The following is a 24,520-nucleotide window of genomic DNA, read 5'->3' as shown; positions in this document are numbered from 1 at the left end:
ACCACCGCGAAATTTGGCTGCAGCGACGACTTCGGCCGCCTCCCAACAAGCCCAAAAGAGCGGGGCGCAGTCACCGCGTAGCCCTTTCCGCGGCTCTCCATCGCGAGGTTTGGCTGCGGCGACGACAATCGGTCGCCTCCCAACAGCCCCAAAAAATCGGAGCGCAGTCACCGCCGAGCCCTTTCTGCGGCTCTCCACCTCGAAATTTGGCTGCGGCGACGACTTCGGCCGCCTCCCAACAGCCCCAAAAAAGCGGGGCACAGTCATCGCGTAGCCCTTTCCGCGGCTCTCCACCACGAAATTTGGCTGCGGCGACGACTTCGGTCGCCTCCCAACAGGCCCTAAAAAGCGGGTCACAGTCATCGCGTAGCCCTTTCCGCGGCTCTCCACCACGAAATTTGGCTGCGGCGACGACTACGGTCGCATCCTAACAGGCCCAAAAAAGCGGGGTGCAGTCACTGCGTAGCCTTTTCCGCGGCTCTCCACAGTGAAATTTGGCTGCGGCAATGACTTCGGTCAACTCCCAACAGGCCCAAAAAAGCGAGGCGCACTCACTGCGTAGCCCTTTCCGCGGCTCTCCACCACGAAATTTGGCTGCGTAGACGACTACGGTCGCATCCCAACAGGCCCAAAAAAGCGGGGTGCAGTCATCGCGTATCCTTTTCCGCGGCTCTCCACAGTGAAATTTGGCTGAGGCGACGACTTCGGTCAACTCCCAACAGGCCCAAAAAAGCGAGGCGCAGTCACTGCGTAGCCCTTTCCGCGGCTCTCCACCACAAAATTTGGCTGCGGCGACGACTACGGTCGCATTCTAACAGGCCCAAAAAAGCGGGGTGCAGTCACTGCGTAGCCTTTTCCGCGGCTCTCCACAGTGAAATTTGGCTGCGGCAAAGACTTCGGTCAACTCCCAACAGGCCCATAAAAGCGGGGCGCAGTCACCGCGTAGCCCTTTACGCGGCTCTCCACCACGAAATCTGTCTGCGGCGACGACTTCGGTCTGCCCCGGACAGGCCCAAAAAAGCGGGGCGCAGTCATCGCGTAGCCCTTTCCGCGGCATTCCACCGCGATATTTGGCTGCGGCGACGACTTCGGTCGCCTCCCAACCGGCCCAAAAGAGCGGGGCGCAGTCATCGCGTAGCACCTTCCGCGGCTCTTCACCACGAAATTTGGCTGCGGCGACGACTGTGGCCGCCTATCAACAGGCCCAAAAAAGCGGGGCGCAGTCACCACGTAGCCCTTTCCGCGACTGACCACCGCGAAAATTGGCTGCGGCGACGATTTCGGCCGCCTCTCAACAGGCCCAAAAAAGTGGTGCGCAGACACCGCGTAACCCTTACCGCGGTTCTCCACCACGAAATTTGGCTGCTGCGACGACTTCGGCCGCCTCCCAGCAGGCCGAAAAAACGGGGTGCAGTCACCGCCAAGCCCTTTCCACGGCTCTCCACCGAGAAGTTTGGCTGCGGCGACGACAATCGGTCGCCTCCCGACAGCCCCAAAAAATCGGAGCGCAGTCACCGCCGAGCCCTTTCCGCGCCTCTCCGCCGCGAAATTTGGCTGCGGCGACGACTTCGGCCGCCTCTCAACAGGCCCAAAAAAGCGGGGCGCAGTCACCGTTTAGCCCTTTCCGCGGCTGTCCACCGCGAAATTTAGCTGCGGCGACGACAATCAGTCGCCTCCCAACAGCCCCAAAAATCGGAGCGCAGGCACCGTCAAGCCCTTACCGCGCCTCTCCACAGCGAAATTTGGCTGCGGCGACGGCTTCGGCCGCCTCCCAACAGGCCCAGAAAAACGGGGCGCAGTCACCGCGTAGCCCACTCCGCGGTGCGCAGTCACCGCGTAGCCCTTTCGGCGCCTTTCCACCGCGAAATTTGGCTAGTGCGACCACTTCGGTCGCCTCCCATAAGGCCCAAAAAAGCTCGGCGCAGTCACCGCGTAGGGCTTTCCGCGGCTCACCACCGCGAAATTTGGCTGCAGCGACGACTTCGGCCGCCTCCCAACAAGCCCAAAAGAGCGGGGCGCAGTCACCGCGTAGCCCTTTCCGCGGCTCTCCATCGCGAGGTTTGGCTGCGGCGACGACAATCGGTCGCCTCCCAACAGCCCCAAAAAATCGGAGCGCAGTCACCGCCGAGCCCTGTCCGCGGCTCTCCAACGCGAAATTTGGCTGCGGCGACGACTTCGGCCGCCTCCCAACAGCCCCAAAAAAGCGGGGCACAGTCATCGCGTAGCCCTTTCCGCGGCTCTCCACCACGAAATTTGGCTGCGGCGACGACTTCGGTCGCCTCCCAACAGGCCCAAAAAAGCGGGGCACAGTCATCGCGTAGCCCTTTCCGCGGCTCTCCACCACGAAATTTGGCTGCGGCGACGACTACGGTCGCATCCCAACAGGCCCAAAAAAGCGGGGCGCAGACACTGCGTAGCCCTTTCTGCAGCTCTCCACCACGAAAGTTGGCTGCGGCGACGACTTCGGTCGCCTCCCAACAGGCCCAAAAAAGCGGGGCACAGTCATTGCGTAGCCCTTTCCGCGGCTCTCCACCACGAAATTTGGCTGCGTAGACGACTACGGTCGCATCCCAACAGGCCCAAAAAAGCGGGGTGCAGTCATCGCGTATCCTTTTCCGCGGCTCTCCACAGTGAAATTTGGCTGAGGCGACGACTTCGGTCAACTCCCAACAGGCCCAAAAAAGCGAGGCGCAGTCACTGCGTAGCCCTTTCCGCGGCTCTCCACCACAAAATTTGGCTGCGGCGACGACTACGGTCGCATTCTAACAGGCCCAAAAAAGCGGGGTGCAGTCACTGCGTAGCCTTTTCCGCGGCTCTCCACAGTGAAATTTGGCTGCGGCAAAGACTTCGGTCAACTCCCAACAGGCCCATAAAAGCGGGGCGCAGTCACCGCGTAGCCCTTTCCGCGGCTCTCCACCACGAAATCTGTCTGCGGCGACGACTTCGGTCTGCCCCGGACAGGCCCAAAAAAGCGGGGCGCAGTCATCGCGTAGCCCTTTCCGCGGCATTCCACCGCGATATTTGGCTGCGGCGACGACTTCGGTCGCCTCCCAACCGGCCCAAAAGAGCGGGGCGCAGTCATCGCGTAGCACCTTCCGCGGCTCTTCACCACGAAATTTGGCTGCGGCGACGACTGTGGCCGCCTATCAACAGGCCCAAAAAAGCGGGGCGCAGTCACCACGTAGCCCTTTCCGCGACTGACCACCGCGAAAATTGGCTGCGGCGACGATTTCGGCCGCCTCTCAACAGGCCCAAAAAAGTGGTGCGCAGACACCGCGTAACCCTTACCGCGGTTCTCCACCACGAAATTTGGCTGCTGCGACGACTTCGGCCGCCTCCCAGCAGGCCGAAAAAACGGGGTGCAGTCACCGCCAAGCCCTTTCCACGGCTCTCCACCGAGAAGTTTGGCTGCGGCGACGACAATCGGTCGCCTCCCGACAGCCCCAAAAAATCGGAGCGCAGTCACCGCCGAGCCCTTTCCGCGCCTCTCCGCCGCGAAATTTGGCTGCGGCGACGACTTCGGCCGCCTCTCAACAGGCCCAAAAAAGCGGGGCGCAGTCACCGTTTAGCCCTTTCCGCGGCTGTCCACCGCGAAATTTAGCTGCGGCGACGACAATCAGTCGCCTCCCAACAGCCCCAAAAATCGGAGCGCAGGCACCGTCAAGCCCTTACCGCGCCTCTCCACAGCGAAATTTGGCTGCGGCGACGGCTTCGGCCGCCTCCCAACAGGCCCAGAAAAACGGGGCGCAGTCACCGCGTAGCCCACTCCGCGGTGCGCAGTCACCGCGTAGCCCTTTCGGCGCCTTTCCACCGCGAAATTTGGCTAGTGCGACCACTTCGGTCGCCTCCCATAAGGCCCAAAAAAGCTCGGCGCAGTCACCGCGTAGGGCTTTCCGCGGCTCACCACCGCGAAATTTGGCTGCAGCGACGACTTCGGCCGCCTCCCAACAAGCCCAAAAGAGCGGGGCGCAGTCACCGCGTAGCCCTTTCCGCGGCTCTCCATCGCGAGGTTTGGCTGCGGCGACGACAATCGGTCGCCTCCCAACAGCCCCAAAAAATCGGAGCGCAGTCACCGCCGAGCCCTGTCCGCGGCTCTCCAACGCGAAATTTGGCTGCGGCGACGACTTCGGCCGCCTCCCAACAGCCCCAAAAAAGCGGGGCACAGTCATCGCGTAGCCCTTTCCGCGGCTCTCCACCACGAAATTTGGCTGCGGCGACGACTTCGGTCGCCTCCCAACAGGCCCAAAAAAGCGGGGCACAGTCATCGCGTAGCCCTTTCCGCGGCTCTCCACCACGAAATTTGGCTGCGGCGACGACTACGGTCGCATCCTAACAGGCCCAAAAAAGCGGGGTGCAGTCACTGCGTAGCCTTTTCCGCGGCTCTCCACAGTGAAATTTGGCTGCGGCAATGACTTCGGTCAACTCCCAACAGGCCCAAAAAAGCGAGGCGCACTCACTGCGTAGCCCTTTCCGCGGCTCTACACTACAAAATTTGGCTGCGGCGACGACTTCGGTCGCCTACGAACAGGCCCAAAAGAGCGGGGCGCAGTCATCGCGTAGCACCTTCCGCGGCTCTTCACCACAAAATTTGGCTGCGGCGACGACTTTCGCCGCCTCCCAACAGGCCCAAAAAAGCGGCGCGCAGTCACCGCGTAGCTCTTTCCGTGACTGACCACCGCGAAAATTGGCTGCGGCGACGATTTTGGCCGCCTCTCAACAGGCCCAAAAAAGTGGGGCGCAGTCACCGCGTAGCCCTTTCCGCGGCTCTCCACCACGAAATTTGGCTGCGGCGACGACTTTGGTCGCCTCCCAACAGGCCCAAAAAAGCGGGGCGCAGTAACCGCGTAGAGCTTTCCGCAGCTCTTCACCACGAAATTTGACTGCGGCGACGACTTCGGCCGCCTCCCGAAAGGCACAAAAAAGCGGGGCGCGGTCACCGCATAGCTCTTTCCGCGGCTCTCCACCGCGAAATTTGGCTGCGGCGACGATTTCGCCCGCCTCTCAACAGGCCCAAAATAGTGAGGCGCAGTCACCGCGTAACCCTTACCGCGGTTCTCCACCACGAAATTTGGCTGCTGCGACGACTTCGGCCGCCTCCCAACAGGCCCAAAAAAGCGGGGCACAGTCATCGCGTAGCCCTTTCCGCGGCTCTCCACCACCAAATTTGGCTGCGGCGACGACAATCGGTCGCCTCCCGACAGCCCCAAAAAATCGGATCGCAGTCACCGCCGAGCCCTTTCCGCGCCTCTCCGCCGCGAAATTTGGCTGCGGCGACGACTTCGGCCGCCTCTCAACAGGCCCAATAAAGCGGGGCGCAGTCATCGCGTAGCCCTTTCCGCGGCTCTCCACCTCGAAATTTAGCTGTGGCGACGACAATCAGTCGCCTCCCAACAGCCCCAAAAAATCGGAGCGCAGTCACCGTCAATCCCTTACCGCGCCTCTCCACAGCGAAATTTGGCTGCGGCGACGACTTCGGCCGCCTCCCAACAGGCCCAAAAAAGCTCGGCGCAGTCACCGCGTAGCGCATTCCGCGGCTCACCACCGCGAAATTTGGCTGCAGCGACGACGGCGGCCGCCTCCCTACAGGCCCAAAAGAGCGGGGCGCAGTCACCGCGTGAACCTATCCGCGGCTCTCCATCGCGAGGTTTGGCTGCGGCGACGACAATCGGTCGCCTCTCAACAGCCCCAAAAAGTCGGAGCGCAGTCACCGCGTAGCCCTTTCCGCGGCACTCCACCGCGAAATTTGGCTGCGGCGACGACTTCGGTCGCCTCCCAACAGGCCCAAAAAAGCGGGGCACAGTCATCGCGTAGCCCTTTCCGCGGCTCTCAACCACGAAATTTGGCTGCGGCGACGACTACGGTCGCATCCCAACAGGCCCAAAAAACCGGGGCGCAGACACTGCGTAGCCCTTTCCGGGGCTCTCCACAGCGAAATTTGGCAGCGGCGACGACTTCGGTCACCTCCCAACAGGCCCAAAAAAGCGGGGCGCAGACACCGCGTAGCCCTTTCTGCAGCTCTCCACCACGAAAGTTGGCTGCGACGACGACTTCGGTCGCCCCCGAACAGGCCCAAAAATGCGGGGCGCAGTCATCGCGCAGCCCTTTCCGCGGGACTCCACCGCGAAATTTGGCTGCGGCGACGACTTCGGTCGCCTCCCAAAAGGCCCAAAAAAGCGGGGCACAGTCATTGCGTAGCCCTTTCCGCGGCTCTCCACCACGAAATTTGGCTGCGAAGACGACTACGGTCGCATCCCAACAGGCCCAAAAAAGCGGGGTGCAGTCATTGCGTAGCCTTTTCCGCGGCTCTCCACAGTGAAATTTGGCTGCGGCGACGACTTCGGTCAACTCCCAACAGGCCCAAAAAAGCGAGGCGCAGTCACTGCGTAGCCCTTTCCGCGGCTCTCCACCACAAAATTTGGCTGCGTCGACGACGTCGGTCGCCTACGAACAAGCCTAAAAAAGCGGGGCGCAGTCATCGCGTAGCACTTCCCGCGGTGCGCAGTCACCGCGTAGCCCTTTCCGCGCCTCTCCACTAAGAAATTTGGCTGTGGCGTCCACTTCGATCGCCTCCCAACAGGCCCAAAAAAGAGTGGCGCAGTCACCGCGTAGCGCTTTCCGCGGGTCACCACTGCGAAATTTGGCTGCGGCGACGACTTCGGCCGCCTCCCAACAGCCCCAAAAAACCGAACCGCAGTCACTGCTGAGCCCATTCTACAGCTCTTCACCGCGTAATTTGGCTGCGGCGACGACTTCGGCCGTCTCCCCACAGCCCCAAAAAATCGGAGCGCCGTCACCGCCGAGCCCTTGCCGCGGCTCTCCACCGCGAAATTTGGCTGCGGCGACGTCTTCGGCTGCCTCCCAACAGGCCCAAAAAAGCGGGACGAAGTCACGGCGTAGTCGTTTCCGCGACTCTCCAGAGCGAAGTTTGGCTTCGGCGACGACAATCGGTCGTCTCCCAAGAGCCCAAAAAAATCGTAGTGCAGTCACCGCCGAGCCCTTTCCGCGGCTCTCCACAGCGAAATATGGCTGCGGCGACGACTTCGGTCACCTCCCAACAGGCCAAAAAAGCGGGGCGCATTCACAGCGTAGCCCTTTCCGCGGCTCTCCACCACGAAATCTGTCTGCGGCGACGACTTCGGTCGGCCCCGGACAGGCCCAAAAAAGCGGGGCGCAGTCATCGCGTAGCCCTTTCCGCGGCATTCCACCGCGATATTTGGCTGCGGCGACGACTTCGGTCGCCTCCCAACCGGCCCAAAAAAGCGGGGCACAGTCACCGCGTAGACCTTTCCGCGGCTCTCCACCACAAAATTTGGCTGCGGCGACGACTACGGTCGCATTCTAAAAGGCCCAAAAAAGCGGGATGCAGTCACTGCGTAGCCTTTTCCGCGGCTCTCCACAGTGAAATTTGGCTGCGGCAAAGACTTCGGTCAACTCCCAACAGGCCCAAAAAAGCGAGGCGCAGTCACTGCGTAGCCCTTTCCGTGGCTCTACACTACAAAATTTGGCTGCGGCGACGACTTCGGTCGCCTACGAACAGGCCCAAAAGAGCGGGGCGCAGTCATCGCGAAGCACCTTACGCGGCTCTTCACCACGAAATTTGGCTGCGGCGACGACTGTGGCCGCCTCCCAACAGGCCCAAAAAAGCGGGGCGCAGTCACCACGTAGCCCTTTCCGCGACTGACCACCGCGAAAAATTGGCTGCGGCGACGATTTCGGCCGCCTCTCAACAGGCCCAAAAAAGTGGGGCGCAGACACCGCGTAACCCTTACCGCGGTTCTCCACCACGAAATTTGGCTGCTGCGACGACTTCGGCCGCCTCCCAGCAGGCCGAAAAAACGGGGTGCAGTCCCCGCCAAGCCCTTTCCGCGGCTCTCCACCGAGAAGTTTGGCTGCGGCGACGACAATCGGTCGCCTCCCGACAGCCCCAAAAAATCAGAGCGCAGTCACCGCCGAGCCCTTTCCGCGCCTCTCCGCCGCGAAATTTGGCTGCGGCGACGACTTCGGCCGCCTCTCAACAGGCCCAAAAAAGCGGGGCGCTGTCACCGCGTAGCCCTTTCCGCGGCTCTCCACCGCGAAATTTAGCTGCGGCGACGACAATCAGTCGCCTCCCAACAGCCCCAAAAATCGGAGCGCAGGCACCGTCAAGCCCTTACCGCGCCTCTCCACAGCGAAATTTGGCTGCGGCGACGGCTTCGGCCGCCTCCCAACAGGCCCAGAAAAACGGTGCGCAGTCACCGCGTAGCCCACTCCGCGGTGCGCAGTCACCGCGTAGCCCTTTCGGCGCCTTTCCACCGCGAAATTTGGCTAGTGCGACCACTTCGGTCGCCTCCCATAAGGCCCAAAAAAGCTCGGCGCAGTCACCGCGTAGGGCTTTCCGCGGCTCACCACCGCGAAATTTGGCTACAGCGACGACTTCGGCCGCCTCCCAACAAGCCCAAAAGAGCGGGGCGCAGTCACCGCGTAGCCCTTTCCGCGGCTCTCCATCGCGAGGTTTGGCTGCGGCGACGACAATCGGTCGCCTCCCAACAGCCCCAAAAAATCGGAGCGCAGTCACCGCCGAGCAATGTCCGCGGCTCTCCAACGCGAAATTTGGCTGCGGCGACGTCTTCGGCCGCCTCCCAACAGCCCCAAAAAATCGAAGCGCAGTCACCGCCTAGCCCTTTCTGCGGCTCTCCACCTCGAAATTTGGCTGCGGCGACGACTTCGGCCGCCTCCCAACAGCCCCAAAAAAGCGGGGCACAGTCATCGCGTAGCCCTTTCCGCGGCTCTCCACCACGAAATTTGGCTGCGGCGACGACTTCGGTCGCCTCCCAACAGGCCCTAAAAAGCGGGGCACAGTCATCGCGTAGCCCTTTCCGCGGCTCTCCACCACGAAATTTGGCTGCGGCGACGACTACGGTCGCATCCTAAAAGGCCTAAAAAAGCGGGGTGCAGTCACTGCGTAGCCTTTTCGCGCGCTCTCCACAGTGAAATTTGGCTGCGGCAATGACTTCGGTCAACTCCCAACAGGCCCAAAAAAGCGAGGCGCACTCACTGCGTAGCCCTTTCCGCGGCTCTACACTACAAAATTTGGCTGCGGCGACGACTTCGGTCGCCTACGAACAGGCCCAAAAGAGCGGGGCGCAGTCATCGCGTAGCACCTTCCGCGGCTCTTCACCACGAAATTTGGCTGCGGCGACGACTTTCGCCGCCTCCCAACAGGCCCAAAAAAGCGGCGCGCAGTCACCGCGTAGCTCTTTCCGTGACTGACCACCGCGAAAATTGGCTGCGGCGACGATTTTGGCCGCCTCTCAACAGGCCCAAAAAAGTGGGGCGCAGTCACCGCGTAACCCTTACCGCGGTTCTCCACAACGAAATTTGGCTGCTGCGATGACTGCGGCCGCCTCCCAACAGGCCCAAAAAAGCGGGGCACAGTCATCGCGTAGCCCTTTCCGCGGCTCTCCACCACGAAATTTGGCTGCGGCGACGACTTTGGTCGCCTCCCAACAGGCCCAAAAAAGCGGGGCACAGTCATCGCGTAGCCCTTTCCGCGGCTCTCCACCACGAAATTTGGCTGCGGCGACAACAATCGGTCGCCTCTCAACAGCCCCAAAAAGTCGGAGCGCAGTCACCGCCGAGCCCCTTCCGGGGCTCTCCACCGCGAAATTTGGCTGCGGCGACGACTTCGGTCGCCTCCCAACAATCCCAAAAAAGCGAGGCGCAGTCACTGCGTAGCTCTTTCCGCGGCTCTCCACCGCGAAATTTGGCTGCGGCGACGTCTTCGGCCGCCTCCCAAGAGGCCCAAAAAAGCGGGGCGCAGTCACCGCGTAGCCCTTTCCGCGGCTCTCCACCGCGAAATTTGGCTGCGGCGAAGACTTCGGCCGCCTCCTAACAGCCGGAAAAAAATCGGAGCGCAGTCACCGCCGAGCCCTTTCCGCGGCTCTCCACAGCGAAGTTTGGCTGCGGCGACGACAACCGGTCGCCTCCCAACAGCCCCAAGAAATCGGAGCGCAGTCACCGCCGAGCCCTTTACGCGGCTCCCCACCGCGAAATTTGGCTGCGGCGACGACATCGGTCGCCTCCCAACAGGCCCAAAAATGTGGGGCGCAGTCACCGCGTAGCCCTTTCCGCGCGGCTGACCACCGCGAAATTTGGCTGCGGCGACGATTTCGGCCGTCTCTCAACAGGCCCAAAAAGTGAGGCGCAGTCACCGCGTAAGCCTTACCGCGGTTCTCCACCACGAAATTTGGCTGCTGCGACGACTTCGGCCGCCTCCCAACAGGCCCAAAAAAGCGGGGTGCAGTCACCGCCAAACCCTTTCCGCGGCTCTCCACCGAGAACATTGGCTGCGGCGACGACAATCGGTCGCCTCCCGAGAGCCCCAAAAAATCGGAGCGCAGTCACCTACGAGCCCTTTCCGCGCCTCTCCGCCGCGAAATTTGGCTGCATCGACGACTTCCGCCGCCTCTCAACAGGCCCAAAAAAGCGGGGCGCAGTCATCGCGTAGCCCTTTCCGCGGCTCTCCACCGCGAAATTTAGCTGCGGCGACGACAATCAGTCGCCTCCCAACAGCCCCAAAAAATCGGAGCGCAGTCACCGTCAAGCCCTTTCCACGCCTCTGCACCGCGAAATTTGGCTGTGGCGACCACTTCGGTCGCCTCTCAACAGGCCTAAAAAAGCTCGGCGCAGTCACCCGCGTAGCGCTTTCCGCGGCTCTCCACCGCAAAATTTGGCTGCAGCGACGACTGCGGCCGCCTCCCTACAGGCCCAAAAGAGCGGGGCGCAGTCACCGCGTGAACCTTTCCGCGGCTCTCCATCGCGAGGTTTGGCTGCGGCGACGACAATCGGTCGCCTCTCAACAGCCCCAAAAAGTCGGTGCGCAGTCACCGCCGAGCCCCTTCCGGGGCTCTCCACCGCGAAATTTGGCTGCGGCGACGACTTCGGTCGCCTCCCAACAATCCCAAAAAAGCGGGGCGCAGTCACCGCGTAGCCCTTTACGCGGCTCTCCACAGTGAAATTTGGCTGCGGGAACGACTTCGGTCAACTCCCAACAGGCCCAAAAAAGCGGGGCGCGGTCACCGCATAGCTCTTTCCGCGGCTCTCCACCGCGAAATTTGGCTGCGGCGACGATTTCGGTCGCCTACGAACAGGCCCAAAAGAGCGGGGCGCAGTCACCGCGTAACCCTTACCGCGGTTCTCCACCACGAAATTTGGCTGCGGCGACGACTTTGGCCGCCTCCCAACAGGCCCAAAAAAGCGGGGCGCAGTGACCGCGTAGCCCTTTCCGCGACTGACCACCGCGAAATATGGCTGCGGCGACGATTTTGGGGCGCCTCCCAACAGGCCCAAAAAAGTGGGGCGCAGTCACCGCGTAACCCTTACCGCGGTTCTCCGCAACGAAATTTGGCTGCTGAGACGACTTCGGCCGCCTCCCAACAGGCCCAAAAAAGCGGGGTGCAGTCACCGCCAAGCCCTTTCCGCGGCTCTCCACCGAGAAGTTTGGCTGCGGCGACGACAATCGGTCGCCTCCCGACAGCCCCCAAAAATTGGAGCGCAGTCACCGCCGAGCCCTTTCCGCGACTCTCCGCCGCGAAATTTGGCTGCGGCGACGACTTCGGCCGCCTCTCAACAGGCCCAAAAAAGCGGGGCGCAGTCACCGCGTAGCGCTTTCCGCGGCTCACCACCGCAAAATTTGGCTGCAGCGACGACTGCGGCCGCCTCCCTACAGGCCCAAAAGAGCGGGGCGCAGTCACCGCGTGAACCTTTCCGCGGCTCTCCATCGCGAGGTTTGGCTGCGGCGACGACAATCGGTCGCCTCTCAACAGCCCCAAAAAGTCGGTGCGCAGTCACCGCCGAGCCCCTTCCGGGGCTCTCCACCGCGAAATTTGGCTGCGGCGACGACTTCGGTCGCCTCCCAACAATCCCAAAAAAGCGGGGCGCAGTCACCGCTTAGCCCTTTCCGCGGCTCTCCACAGTGAAATTTGGCTGCGGGAACGACTTCGGTCAACTCCCAACAGGCCCAAAAAAGCGTGGCGCAGTCACTGCGTAGCCCCTTTCCGCGGCTCTACGCTACAAAATTTGGCTGCGGCGACGACTTCGGTCGCCTACGAACAGGCCCAAAAGAGCGGGGCGCAGTCATCGCGTAGCACCTTCCGCGGCTCTTCACCACGAAATTTGGCTGCGGCGACGACTTTGGCCGCCTCCCAACAGGCCCAAAAAAGCGGGGCGCAGTGACCGCGTAGCCCTTTCCGCGACTGACCACCGCGAAATATGGCTGCGGCGACGATTTTGGCCGCCTCTCAACAGGCCCAAAAAAAGTGGGGCGCAGTCACCGCGTAACCCTTACCGCGGTTCTCCGCAACGAAATTTGGCTGCTGAGACGACTTCGGCCGCCTCCCAACAGGCCCAAAAAAGCGGGGTGCAGTCACCGCCAAGCCCTTTCCGCGGCTCTCCACCGAGAAGTTTGGCTGCGGCGACGACAATCGGTCGCCTCCCGACAGCCCCCAAAAATTGGAGCGCAGTCACCGCCGAGCCCTTTCCGCGACTCTCCGCCGCGAAATTTGGCTGCGGCGACGACTTCGGCCGCCTCTCAACAGGCCCAAAAAAGCGGGGCGCAGTCACCGCGTAGCCCTTTCCGCGGCTCTCCCCCTCGAAATTTGGCTGCGGCGACGACTTCGGCCGCCTCCCAACAGCCCCCAAATAATCGGAGCGCAGTCACCCCCGAGCCCTTTCCGCGCCTCTCCACCGCGAAATTTGGCTATGGCGACCACTTCGGTCGCCTCCCATAAGGCCTAAAAAAGCTCGGCGCACTCACCGCGTAGGGCTTTCCGCGGCTCACCACCGCGAAATTTGGCTGCAGCGACGACTTCGGCCGCCTCCCAACAGGCCCAAAAGAGCGGGGCGCAGTCACCGCCTAGCCCTTTCCGCGGCTCTCCACCTCGAAATTTGGCTGCGGCGACGACTTCAGCCGCCTCCCAACAGCCCCCAAAAAATCGGAGCGCAGTCACCCCCGAGCCCTTTCCGCGGCTCTCCACAGCGAAGTTTGGCTGCGGCGACGACTATCGGTCGCCTCCCAACAGCCCCAAAAAATCGGAGCGCAGTCACCGCCTAGCCCTTTCCGCGGCTCTCCACCGCGAAATTTGGCTGCGGCGACGACTTCGGTCGCCTCCCAACAGGCCCAAAAAAGCGGGGCGCAGTCACCGCGTAGCCCTTTCCGCGGCTCTCCACAGTGAAATTTGGCTGCGGGAACGACTTCGGTCAACTCCCAACAGGCCCAAAAAAGCGTGGCGCAGTCACTGCGTAGCCCTTTCCGCGGCTCTACGCTACAAAATTTGGCTGCGGCGACGACTTCGGTCGCCTACGAACAGGCCCAAAAGAGCGGGGCGCAGTCATCGCGTAGCACCTTCCGCGGCTCTTCACCACGAACTTTGGCTGCGGCGACGACTTTGGCCGCCTCCCAACAGGCTCAAAAAAGCGGGGCGCAGTGACCGCGTAGCCCTTTCCGCGACTGACCACCGCGAAATATGGCTGCGGCGACGATTTTGGCCGCCTCTCAACAGGCCCAAAAAAGTGGGGCGCAGTCACCGCGTAACCCTTACCGCGGTTCTCCGCAACGAAATTTGGCTGCTGAGACGACTTCGGCCGCCTCCCAACAGGCCCAAAAAAGCGGGGTGCAGTCACCGCCAAGCCCTTTCCGCGGCTCTCCACCGAGAAGTTTGGCTGCGGCGACGACAATCGGTCGCCTCCCGACAGCCCCCAAAAATTGGAGCGCAGTCACCGCCGAGCCCTTTCCGCGACTCTCCGCCGCGAAATTTGGCTGCGGCGACGACTTCGGCCGCCTCTCAACAGGCCCAAAAAAGCGGGGCGCAGTCACCGCGTAGCCCTTTCCGCGGCTCTCCACCTCGAAATTTGGCTGCGGCGACGACTTCGGCCGCCTCCCAACAGCCCCCAAAAAATCGGAGCGCAGTCACCCCCGAGCCCTTTCCGCGCCTCTCCACCGCGAAATTTGGCTATGGCGACCACTTCGGTCGCCTCCCATAAGGCCTAAAAAAGCTCGGCGCACTCACCGCGTAGGGCTTTCCGCGGCTCACCACCGCGAAATTTGGCTGCAGCGACGACTTCAGCCGCCTCCCAACCGCCCCCAAAAAATCGGAGCGCAGTCACCCCCGAGCCCTTTCCGCGGCTCTCCACAGCTAAGTTTGGCTGCGGCGACGACTATCGGTCGCCTCCCAACAGCCCCAAAAAATCGGAGCGCAGTCACCGCCTAGCCCTTTCCGCGGCTCTCCACCGCGAAATTTGGCTGCGGCGACGACTTCGGTCGCCTCCCAACCGCCCCCAAAAAATCGGAGCGCAGTCACCCCCGAGCCCTTTCCGCGGCTCTCCACAGCTAAGTTTGGCTGCGGCGACGACTATCGGTCGCCTCCCAACAGCCCCAAAAAATCGGAGCGCAGTCACCGCCTAGCCCTTTCCGCGGCTCTCCACCGCGAAATTTGGCTGCGGCGACGACTTCGGTCGCCTCCCAACAGGCCCAAAAAAGCGGGGCGCAGTCACCGCGTAGCTCTTTCCGCGGCTCTCCACCGCGAAGAAATTGGCTGCGGCGACGTCTTCGGCCGCCTCCCAAGAGGCCCAAAAAAGCGGGGCGCAGTCACCGCGTAGCCCTTTCCGCGGCTCTCCACCGCGAAATTTGGCTGCGGCGAAGATTTCGGCCGCCTCCTAACAGCCGGAAAAAAATCAGAGCGCAGTCACCGCCGAGCCCTTTCCGCGGCTCTCCACAGCGAAGTTTGGCTGCGGCGACGACAATCGGTCGCCTCCCAACAGCCCCAAGAAATCGGAGCGCAGTCACCGCGTAGCCCTTTCCGCGGCTCTCCACAGTGAAATTTGGCTGCGGGAACGACTTCGGTCAACTCCCAACAGGCCCAAAAAAGCGTGGCGCAGTCACTGCGTAGCCCTTTCCGCGGCTCTACGCTACAAAATGTGGCTGCGGCGACGACTTCGGTCGCCTACGAACAGGCCCAAAAGAGCGGGGCGCAGTCATCGCGTAGCACCTTCCGCGGCTCTTCACCACGAACTTTGGCTGCGGCGACGACTTTGGCCGCCTCCCAACAGGCCCAAAAAAGCGGGGCGCAGTGACCGCGTAGCCCTTTCCGCGGACTGACCACCGCGAAATATGGCTGCGGCGACGATTTTGGCCGCCTCTCAACAGGCCCAAAAAAGTGGGGCGCAGTCACCGCGTAACCCTTACCGGTTCTCCGCAACGAAATTTGGCTGCTGAGACGACTTCGGCCGCCTCCAACAGGCCCAAAAAAGCGGGGTGCAGTCACCGCCAAGCCCTTTCCGCGGCTCTCCACCGAGAAGTTTGGCTGCGGCGACGACAATCGGTCGCCTCCCGACAGCCCCCAAAAATTGGAGCGCAGTCACCGCCGAGCCCTTTCCGCGACTCTCCGCCGCGAAATTTGGCTGCGGCGACGACTTCGGCCGCCTCTCAACAGGCCCAAAAAAGCGGGGCGCAGTCACCGCGTAGCCCTTTCCGCGGCTCTCCACCTCGAAATTTGGCTGCGGCGACGACTTCGGCCGCCTCCCAACAGCCCCCAAAAATCGGAGCGCAGTCACCCCCGAGCCCTTTCCGCGCCTCTCCACCGCGAAATTTGGCTATGGCGACCACTTCGGTCGCCTCCCATAAGGCCTAAAAAAGCTCGGCGCACTCATCGCGTAGGGCTTTCCGCGGCTCACCACCGCGAAATTTGGCTGCAGCGACGACTTCGGCCGCCTCCCAACAGGCCCAAAAGAGCGGGGCGCAGTCACCGCCTAGCCCTTTCCGCGGCTCTCCACCTCGAAATTTGGCTGCGGCGACGACTTCAGCCGCCTCCCAACAGCCCCAAAAAATCGGAGCGCAGTCACCCCCGAGCCCTTTCCGCGGCTCTCCACAGCTAAGTTTGGCTGCGGCGACGACTATCGGTCGCCTCCCAACAGCCCCAAAAAATCGGAGCGCAGTCACCGCCTAGCCCTTTCCGCGGCTCTCCACCGCGAAATTTGGCTGCGGCGACGACTTCGGTCGCCTCCCAACAGGCCCAAAAAAGCGGGGCGCAGTCACCGCGTAGCTCTTTCCGCGGCTCTCCACCGCGAAATTTGGCTGCGGCGACGTCTTCGGCCGCCTCCCAAGAGGCCCAAAAAAGCGGAGCGCAGTCACCGCGTAGCCCTTTCCGCGGCTCTCCACCGCGAAATTTGGCTGCGGCGAAGATTTCGGCCGGCCTCCTAACAGCCGGAAAAAAATCAGAGCGCAGTCACCGCCGAGCCCTTTCCGCGGCTCTCCACAGCGAAGTTTGGCTGCGGCGACGACAATCGGTCGCCTCCCAACAGCCCCAAGAAATCGGAGCGCAGTCACCGCCGAGCCCCTTTCCGCGGCTCTCCACCGCGAAATTTGGCTGCGGCGACGACTTCGGTCGCCTCCCAACAGGCCCAAAAAAGCGGGGCGCAGTCACACGCGTAGCGCTTTCCGCAGCTCTTCACCACGAAAATTTGACTTTCGGCGACGACTTCGGCCTCCTCCCGACCGGCACAAAAAAGCGGGGCGCGGTCACCGCATAGCTCTTTCCGCGGCTCTCCACCGCGAAATTTGGCTGCGGCGACGATTTCGGCCGCCTCTCAACAGGCCCAAAAAAGCGGGGTGCAGTCACCGCCAAACCCTTTCCGCGGCTCTCCACCGAGAAGTTTGGCTGCGGCGACGACAATCGGTCGCCTCCCGACAGCCCCAAAAAATCGGAGCGCAGTCACCGCCGAGCCCTTTCCGCGCCTCTCCGCCGCGAAATTTGGCTGCGGCGACGACTTCGGCCGCCTCTCAACTGGCCCAATAAAGCGGGGCGCAGTGATCGCGTAGCCCTTTCCGCGGCTCTCCACCGCGAAATTTAGCTGTGGCGACGACAATCAGTCGCCTCCCAACAGCCCCAAAAAATCGGAGCGCAGTCACCGTCAAGCCCTTACCGCGCCTCTCCACAGCGAAAGTTGGCTGCGGCGACGACTTCGGCCGCCTCCCAACAGGCCCAAAAAAGCGGGGCGCAGTCACCGCGTAGCCCATTCCGCGGTGCGCAGTCACCGCGTAGCACTTTCCGCGCCTCTCCACCGCGAAATTTGGCTGTGGCGACCACTTCGGTCGCCTCCCAACAGGCCCAAAAAAGCTCGGCGCAGTCACCGCGTAGCGCATTCCGCGGCTCACCACCGCGAAATTTTGGCTGAAGCGACGACGGCGGCCGCCTCCCTACAGGCCCAAAAGAGCGGGGCGCAGTCACCGCGTGAACCTTTCCGCGGCTCTCCATCGCGAGGTTTGGCTGCGGCGACGACAATCGGTCGCCTCTCAACAGCCCCAAAAAGTCGGAGCGCAGTCACCGCGTAGCCGTTTCCGCGGCACTCCACCGCGAAATTTGGCTGCGGCGACGACTTCGGTCGCCTCCCAACAGCCCCCAAAAAATCGGAGCGCAGTCACCCCCGAGCCCTTTCCGCGGCTCTCCACAGCTAAGTTTGGCTGCGGCGACGACAATCGGTCGCCTCCCGACGGCCCCCAAAAATTGGAGCGCAGTCACCGCCGAGCCCTTTCCGCGACTCTCCGCCGCGAAATTTGGCTGCGGCGACGACTTCGGCCGCCTCTCAACAGGCCCAAAAAAGCGGGGCGCAGTCACCGCGTAGCCCTTTCCGCGGCTCTCCACCTCGAAATTTGGCTGCGGCGACGACTTCGGCCGCCTCCCAACAGCCCCCAAAAAATCGGAGCGCAGTCACCCCCGAGCCCTTTCCGCGCCTCTCCACCGCGAAATTTGGCTATGGCGACCACTTCGGTCGCCTCCCATAAGGCCTAAAAAGCTCGGCGCACTCACCGCGTAGGGCTTTCCGCGGCTCACCACCGCGAAATTTGGCTGCAGCGACGACTTCGGCCGCCTCCCAACAGGCCCAAAAGAGCGGGGCGCAGTCACCGCCTAGCCCTTTCCGCGGCTCTCCACGTCGAAATTTGGCTGCGGCGACGACTTCAGCCGCCTCCCAACAGCCCCCAAAAAATCGGAGCGCAGTCACCCCCGAGCCCTTTCCGCGGCTCTCCACAGCTAAGTTTGGCTGCGGCGACGACTATCGGTCGCCTCCCAACAGCCCCAAAAAATCGGAGCGCAGTCACCGCCTAGCCCTTTCCGCGGCTCTCCACCGCGAAATTTGGCTGCGGCGACGACTTCGGTCGCCTCCCAACAGGCCCAAAAAAGCGGGGCGCAGTCACCGCGTAGCTCTTTCCGCGGCTCTCCACCGCGAAATTTGGCTGCGGCGACGTCTTCGGCCGCCTCCCAAGAGGCCCAAAAAAGCGGAGCGCAGTCACCGCGTAGCCCTTTCCGCGGCTCTCCACCGCGAATTTGGCTGCGGCGAAGATTTCGGCCGCCTCCTAACAGCCGGAAAAAAATCAGAGCGCAGTCACCGCCGAGCCCTTTCCGCGGCTCTCCACAGCGAAGTTTGGCTGCGGCGACGACAATCGGTCGCCTCCCAACAGCCCCAAGAAATCGGAGCGCAGTCACCGCCGAGCCCTTTCCGCGGCTCTCCACCGCGAAATTTGGCTGCGGCGACGACTTCGGTCGCCTCCCAACAGGCCCAAAAAAGCGGGGCGCAGTCACCGCGTAGCGCTTTCCGCAGCTCTTCACCACGAAATTTGACTTCGGCGACGACTTCGGCCTCCTCCGACCGGCACAAAAAAGCGGGGCGCGGTCACCGCATAGCTCTTTCCGCGGCTCTCCACCGCGAAATTTGGCTGCGGCGACGATTTCGGCCGCCTCTCAACAGGCCCAAAAAAGCGGGGTGCAGTCACCGCCAAACCCTTTCCGCGGCTCTCCACCGAGAAGTTTGGCTGCGGCGACGACAATCGGTCGCCTCCCGACAGCCCCAAAAAATCGGAGCGCAGTCACCGCCGAGCCCTTTCCGCGCCTCTCCGCCGCGAAATTTGGCTGCGGCGACGACTTCGGCCGCCTCTCAACTGGCCCAATAAAGCGGGGCGCAGTGATCGCGTAGCCCTTTCCGCGGCTCTCCACCGCGAAATTTAGCTGTGGCGACGACAATCAGTCGCCTCCCAACAGCCCCAAAAAATCGGAGCGCAGTCACCGTCAAGCCCTTACCGCGCCTCTCCACAGCGAAAGTTGGCTGCGGCGACGACTTCGGCCGCCTCCCAACAGGCCCAAAAAAGCGGGGCGCAGTCACCGCGTAGCCCATTCCGCGGTGCGCAGTCACCGCGTAGCACTTTCCGCGCCTCTCCACCGCGAAATTTGGCTGTGGCGACCACTTCGGTCGCCTCCCAACAGGCCCAAAAAAGCTCGGCGCAGTCACCGCGTAGCGCATTCCGCGGCTCACCACCGCGAAATTTGGCTGAAGCGACGACGGCGGCCGCCTCCCTACAGGCCCAAAAGAGCGGGGCGCAGTCACCGCGTGAACCTTTCCGCGGCTCTCCATCGCGAGGTTTGGCTGCGGCGACGACAATCGGTCGCCTCTCAACAGCCCCAAAAAGTCGGAGCGCAGTCACCGCGTAGCCGTTTCCGCGGCACTCCACCGCGAAATTTGGCTGCGGCGACGACTTCGGTCGCCTCCCAACAGGCCCAAAAAAGCGGGGCACAGTCATCGCGTAGCCCTTTCCGCGGCTCTCCACCACGAAGTTTGGCTGCGGCGACGACTACGGTCGCATCCCAACAGGCCCAAAAAAGCGGGGCGCAGACACTGCATAGCCCTTTCCGGGGCTCTCCACAGCGAAATTTTGCAGCGGCGACGGCTTCGGTCACCTCCCAACAGGCCCAAAAAAGCGGGGCGCAGACACCGCGTAGCCCTTTCTGCAGCTCTCCACCACGAAAGTTGGCTGCGGCGACGACTTCGGTCGCCCCCGAACAGGCCCAAAAATGCGGGGCGCAGTCATCGCGCAGCCCTTTCCGCGGGACTCCACCACGAAATTTGGCTGCGGCGACGACTTCGGTCGCCTTCCAGCAGGCCCAAAAAAGCGGGGCACAGTCATTGCGTAGCCCTTTCCGCGGCTCTCCACCACGAAATTTGGCTGCGTAGACGACTACGGTCGCATCCCAACAGGCCCAAAAAAGCGGGGTGCACTCATTGCGTAGCCTTTTCCGCGGCTCTCCACAGTGAAATTTGGCTGCGGCGACGACTTCGGTCAACTCCCAACAGGCCCAAAAAAGCGAGGCGCAGTCACTGCGTAGCCCTTTCCGCGGCTCTCCACCACAAAATTTCGCTGCGGCGACGACGTCGGTCGCCTACGAACAGGCCTAAAAAAGCGATTCGCATTCATCGCGTAGCACTTCCCGCGGTGCGCAGTCACCGCGTAGCCTTTTCCGCGCCTCTCCACCGCGAAATTTGGCTGTGGCGACCACTTCGGTCGCCTCCCAACAGGCCCAAAAAAGCGTGGCGCAGTCACCGCGTAGCGCTTTCCGCGGGTCACCACTGCGAAATTTGGCTGCGGCGACGACTTCGGCCGCCTCCCAACAGCCCAAAAAAACCGAACCGCAGTCACTGCTGAGCCCATTCTACAGCTCTTCACCGCGTAATTTGGCTGCGGCGACGACTTCGGCCGTCTCCCAACAGCCCCAAAAAATCGGAGCGCCGTCACCGCCGAGCCCTTTCCGCGGCTCTCCACCGCGAAATTTGGCTGCGGCGACGTCTTCGGCCGCCTCCCAAGAGGCCCAAAAAAGCGGGGCGCAGTCACCGCGTAGCCCTTTCCGCGGCTCTCCACCGCGAAATTTGGCTGCGGCGAAGACTTCGGCCGCCTCCTAACAGCCGGAAAAAAATCAGAGCGCAGTCACCGCCGAGCCCTTTCCGCGGCTCTCCACAGCGAAGTTTGGCTGCGGCGACGACAATCGGTCGCCTCCCAACAGCCCCAAGAAATCGGAGCGCAGTCACCGCCGAGCCCTTTCCGCGGCTCTCCACCGCGAAATTTGGCGGCGCCGACGACTTCGGCCGCCTCCCAACAGGCCCAAAAAAGCTGCGCGCAGTCACCGCCAAACCCTTTCCGCGGCTCTCCACCGAGAAGTTTGGCTGCTGCGACGACAATCGGTTGCCTCCCGACAGCCCCAAAAAATCCGAGCGCAGTCACCGCCGAGCCCTTTCCGCGCCTCTCCGGCGCGAAATTTGGCTGCGGCGACGACTTCGGCCGCCTCTCAACAGGCCCAATAAAGCGGGACGCAGTGATCGCGTAGCCCTTTCCGCGGCTCTCCACCGCGAAATTTAGCTGTGGCGACGACAATCAGTCGCCTCCCAACAGCCCCAAAAAATCGGAGCGCAGTCACCGTCAAGCCCTTACCGCGCCTCTCCACAGCGAAATTTGGCTGCGGCGACGACTTCGGCCGCCTCCCAACAGGCCCAAAAAAGCGGGGCGCAGTCACCGCGTAGCCCATTCCGTGGTGCGCAGTCACCGCGTAGCACTTTCCGCGCCTCTCCACCGCGAAATTTGGCTGTGGCGACCACTTCGGTCGCCTCCCAACAGGCCCAAAAAAGCTCGGCGCAGTCACCGCGTAGCGCATTCCGCGGCTCACCACCGCGAAATTTGGCTGAAGCGACGACGGCGGCCGCCTCCCTACAGGCCCAAAAGAGCGGGGCGCAGTCACCGCGTGAACCTTTCCGCGGCTCTCCATCGCGAGGTTTGGCTGCGGCGACGACAATCGGTCGCCTCTCAACAGCCCCAAAAAGTCGGAGCGCAGTCACCGCGTAGCCCTTTCCGCGGCACTCCACCGCGAAATTTGGCTGCGGCGACGTCTTCGGTCGCCTCCCAACAGGCCCAAAAAAGTGGGGCACAGTCATCGCGTAGCCCTTTCCGCGGCTCTCCACCACGAAATTTGGCTGCGGCGACGACTACGGTCGCATCCCAACAGGCCCAAAAAAGCGGGGCGCAGACACTGCGTAGCCCTTTCTGGGGCTCTCCACAGCGAAATTTTGCAGCGGCGACGACTTCGGTCACCTCCCAACAGGCCCAAAAAAGCGGGGCGCAGACACCGCGTAGCCCTTTCTGCAGCTCTCCAGCACGAAAGTTGGCTGCGGCGACGACAATCGGTCGCCTCTCAACAGCCCCAAAAAGTCGGAGCGCAGTCACCGCGTAGCCCTTTCCGCGGCACTCCACCGCGAAATTTGGCTGCGGCGACGTCTTCGGTCGCCTCCCAACAGGCCCAAAAAAGCGGGGCACAGTCATCGCGTAGCCCTTTCCGCGGCTCTCCACCACGAAATTTGGCTGCGGCGACGACTACGGTCGCATCCCAACAGGCCCAAAAAAGCGGGGTGCAGTCATTGCGTAGCCTTTTCCGCGGCTCTCCACAGTGAAATTTGGCTGCGGCGACGACTTCGGTCAACTCCCAACAGGCCCAAAAAAGCGAGGCGCAGTCACTGCGTAGCCCTTTCCGCGGCTCTCCACCACAAAATTTGGCTGCGGCGACGACGTCGGTCGCCTACGAACAGGCCTAAAAAAGCGAGGCGCAGTCATCGCGTAGCACTTCCCGCGGTGCGCAGTCACCGCGTAGCCCTTTCCGCGCCTCTCCACCGCGAAATTTGGCTGTGGCGACCACTTCGGTCGCCTCCCAACAGGCCCAAAAAAGCGTGGCGCAGTCACCGCGTAGCGCTTTCCGCGGGTCACCACTGCGAAATTTGGCTGCGGCGACGACTTCGGCCGCCTCCCAGCAGCCCCAAAAAACCGAACCGCAGTCACTGCTGAGCCCATTCTACAGCTCTTCACCGCGTAATTTGGCTGCGGCGACGACTTCGGCCGTCTCCCAACAGCCCCAAAAAATCGGAGCGCCGTCACCGCCGAGCCCTTTCCGCGGCTCTCCACCGCGAATTTTGGCTGCGGCGACGTCTTCGGCTGCCTCCCAACAGGCCCAAAAAAGCGGGGCGAAGTCACGGCGTAGTCCTTTCCGCGACTCTCCACAGCGAAGTTTGGCTTCGGCGACGACAATCGGTCGTCTCCCAAGAGCCCAAAAAAATCGGAGTGCAGTCACCGCCGAGCCCTTTCCGCGGCTCTCCACAGCGAAATATGGCTACGGCGACGACTTCGGTCACCTCCCAACAGGCCAAAAAAGCGGGGCGCAGTCACCGCGTAGCCCTTTCCGCGGCTCTCCACCACGAAATTTGTCTGCGGCGACGACTTCCGTCGGCCCCGGACAGGCCCAAAAAAGCGGGGCGCAGTCATCGCGTAGCCCTTTCCGCGGCATTCCACCGCGATATTTGGCTGCGGCGACGACTTCGGTCGCCTCCCAACCGGCCCAAAAAAGCGGGGCACAGTCACCGCGTAGACTTTTCCGCGGCTCTCCACCACGAAATTTGGCTGCGGCGACGACTACGGTCGCATTCTAACAGGCCCAAAAAAGCGGGGTGCAGTCACTGCGTAGCCTTTTCCGCGGCTCTCCACAGTGAAATTTGGCGGCGGCAAAGACTTCGGTCAACTCCCAACAGGCCCAAAAAAGCGAGGCGCAGTCACTGTGTGGCCCTTTCCGCGGCTCTACACTACAAAATTTGGCTGCGGCGACGACATCGGTCGCCTACGAACAGGCCCAAAAGAGCGGGGCGCAGTCATCGCGTAGCATCTTCCGCGGCTCTTCACCACGAAATTTGGCTGCGGCGACGACTGTGGCCGCCTCCCAACAGGCCCAAAAAAGCGGGGCACAGTCATTGCGTAGCCCTTTCCGCGGCTCTCCACCACGAAATTTGGCAGCGTAGACGACTACGGTCGCATCCCAACAGGCCCAAAAAAGCGGGGTGCAGTCATTGCGTAGCCTTTTCCGCGGCTCTCCACAGTGAAATTTGGCTGCGGCGACGACTTCGGTCAACTCCCAACAGGCCCAAAAAAGCGAGGCGCAGTCACTGCGTAGCCCTTTCCGCGGCTCTCCACCACAAAATTTGGCTGCGGCGACGACGTCGGTCGCCTACGAACAGGCCTAAAAAAGCGAGGCGCAGTCATCGCGTAGCACTTCCCGCGGTGCGCAGTCACCGCGTAGCCCTTTCCGCGCCTCTCCACCGCGAAATTTGGCTGTGGCGACCACTTCGGTCGCCTCCCAACAGGCCCAAAAAAGCGTGGCGCAGTCACCGCGTAGCGCTTTCCGCGGGTCACCACTGCGAAATTTTGCTGCGGCGACGACTTCGGCCGCCTCCCAGCAGCCCCAAAAAACCGAACCGCAGTCACTGCTGAGCCCATTCTACAGCTCTTCACCACGTAATTTGGCTGCGGCGACGACTTCGGCCGTCTCCCAACAGCCCCAAAAAATCGGAGCGCCGTCACCGCCGAGCCCTTTCCGCGGCTCTCCACCACGAAATTTGTCTGCGGCGACGACTTCGGTCGGCCCCGGACAGGCCCAAAAAAGCGGGGCGCAGTCATCGCGTAGCCCTTTCCGCGGCATTCCACCGCGATATTTGGCTGCGGCGACGACTTCGGTCGCCTCCCAACCGGCCCAAAAAAGCGGGGCACAGTCACCGCGCAGACCTTTCCGCGGCTCTCCACCACAAAATTTGGCTGCGGCGACGACTACGGTCGCATTCTAACAGGCCCAAAAAAGCGGGG

This window comes from Amblyomma americanum, chromosome 4 (genome assembly GCF_052857255.1).
Source record: "Amblyomma americanum isolate KBUSLIRL-KWMA chromosome 4, ASM5285725v1, whole genome shotgun sequence".
Lineage (NCBI taxonomy): Eukaryota > Metazoa > Arthropoda > Arachnida > Ixodida > Ixodidae > Amblyomma > Amblyomma americanum.
Note: the sequence above shows the minus strand (reverse complement) of the source record.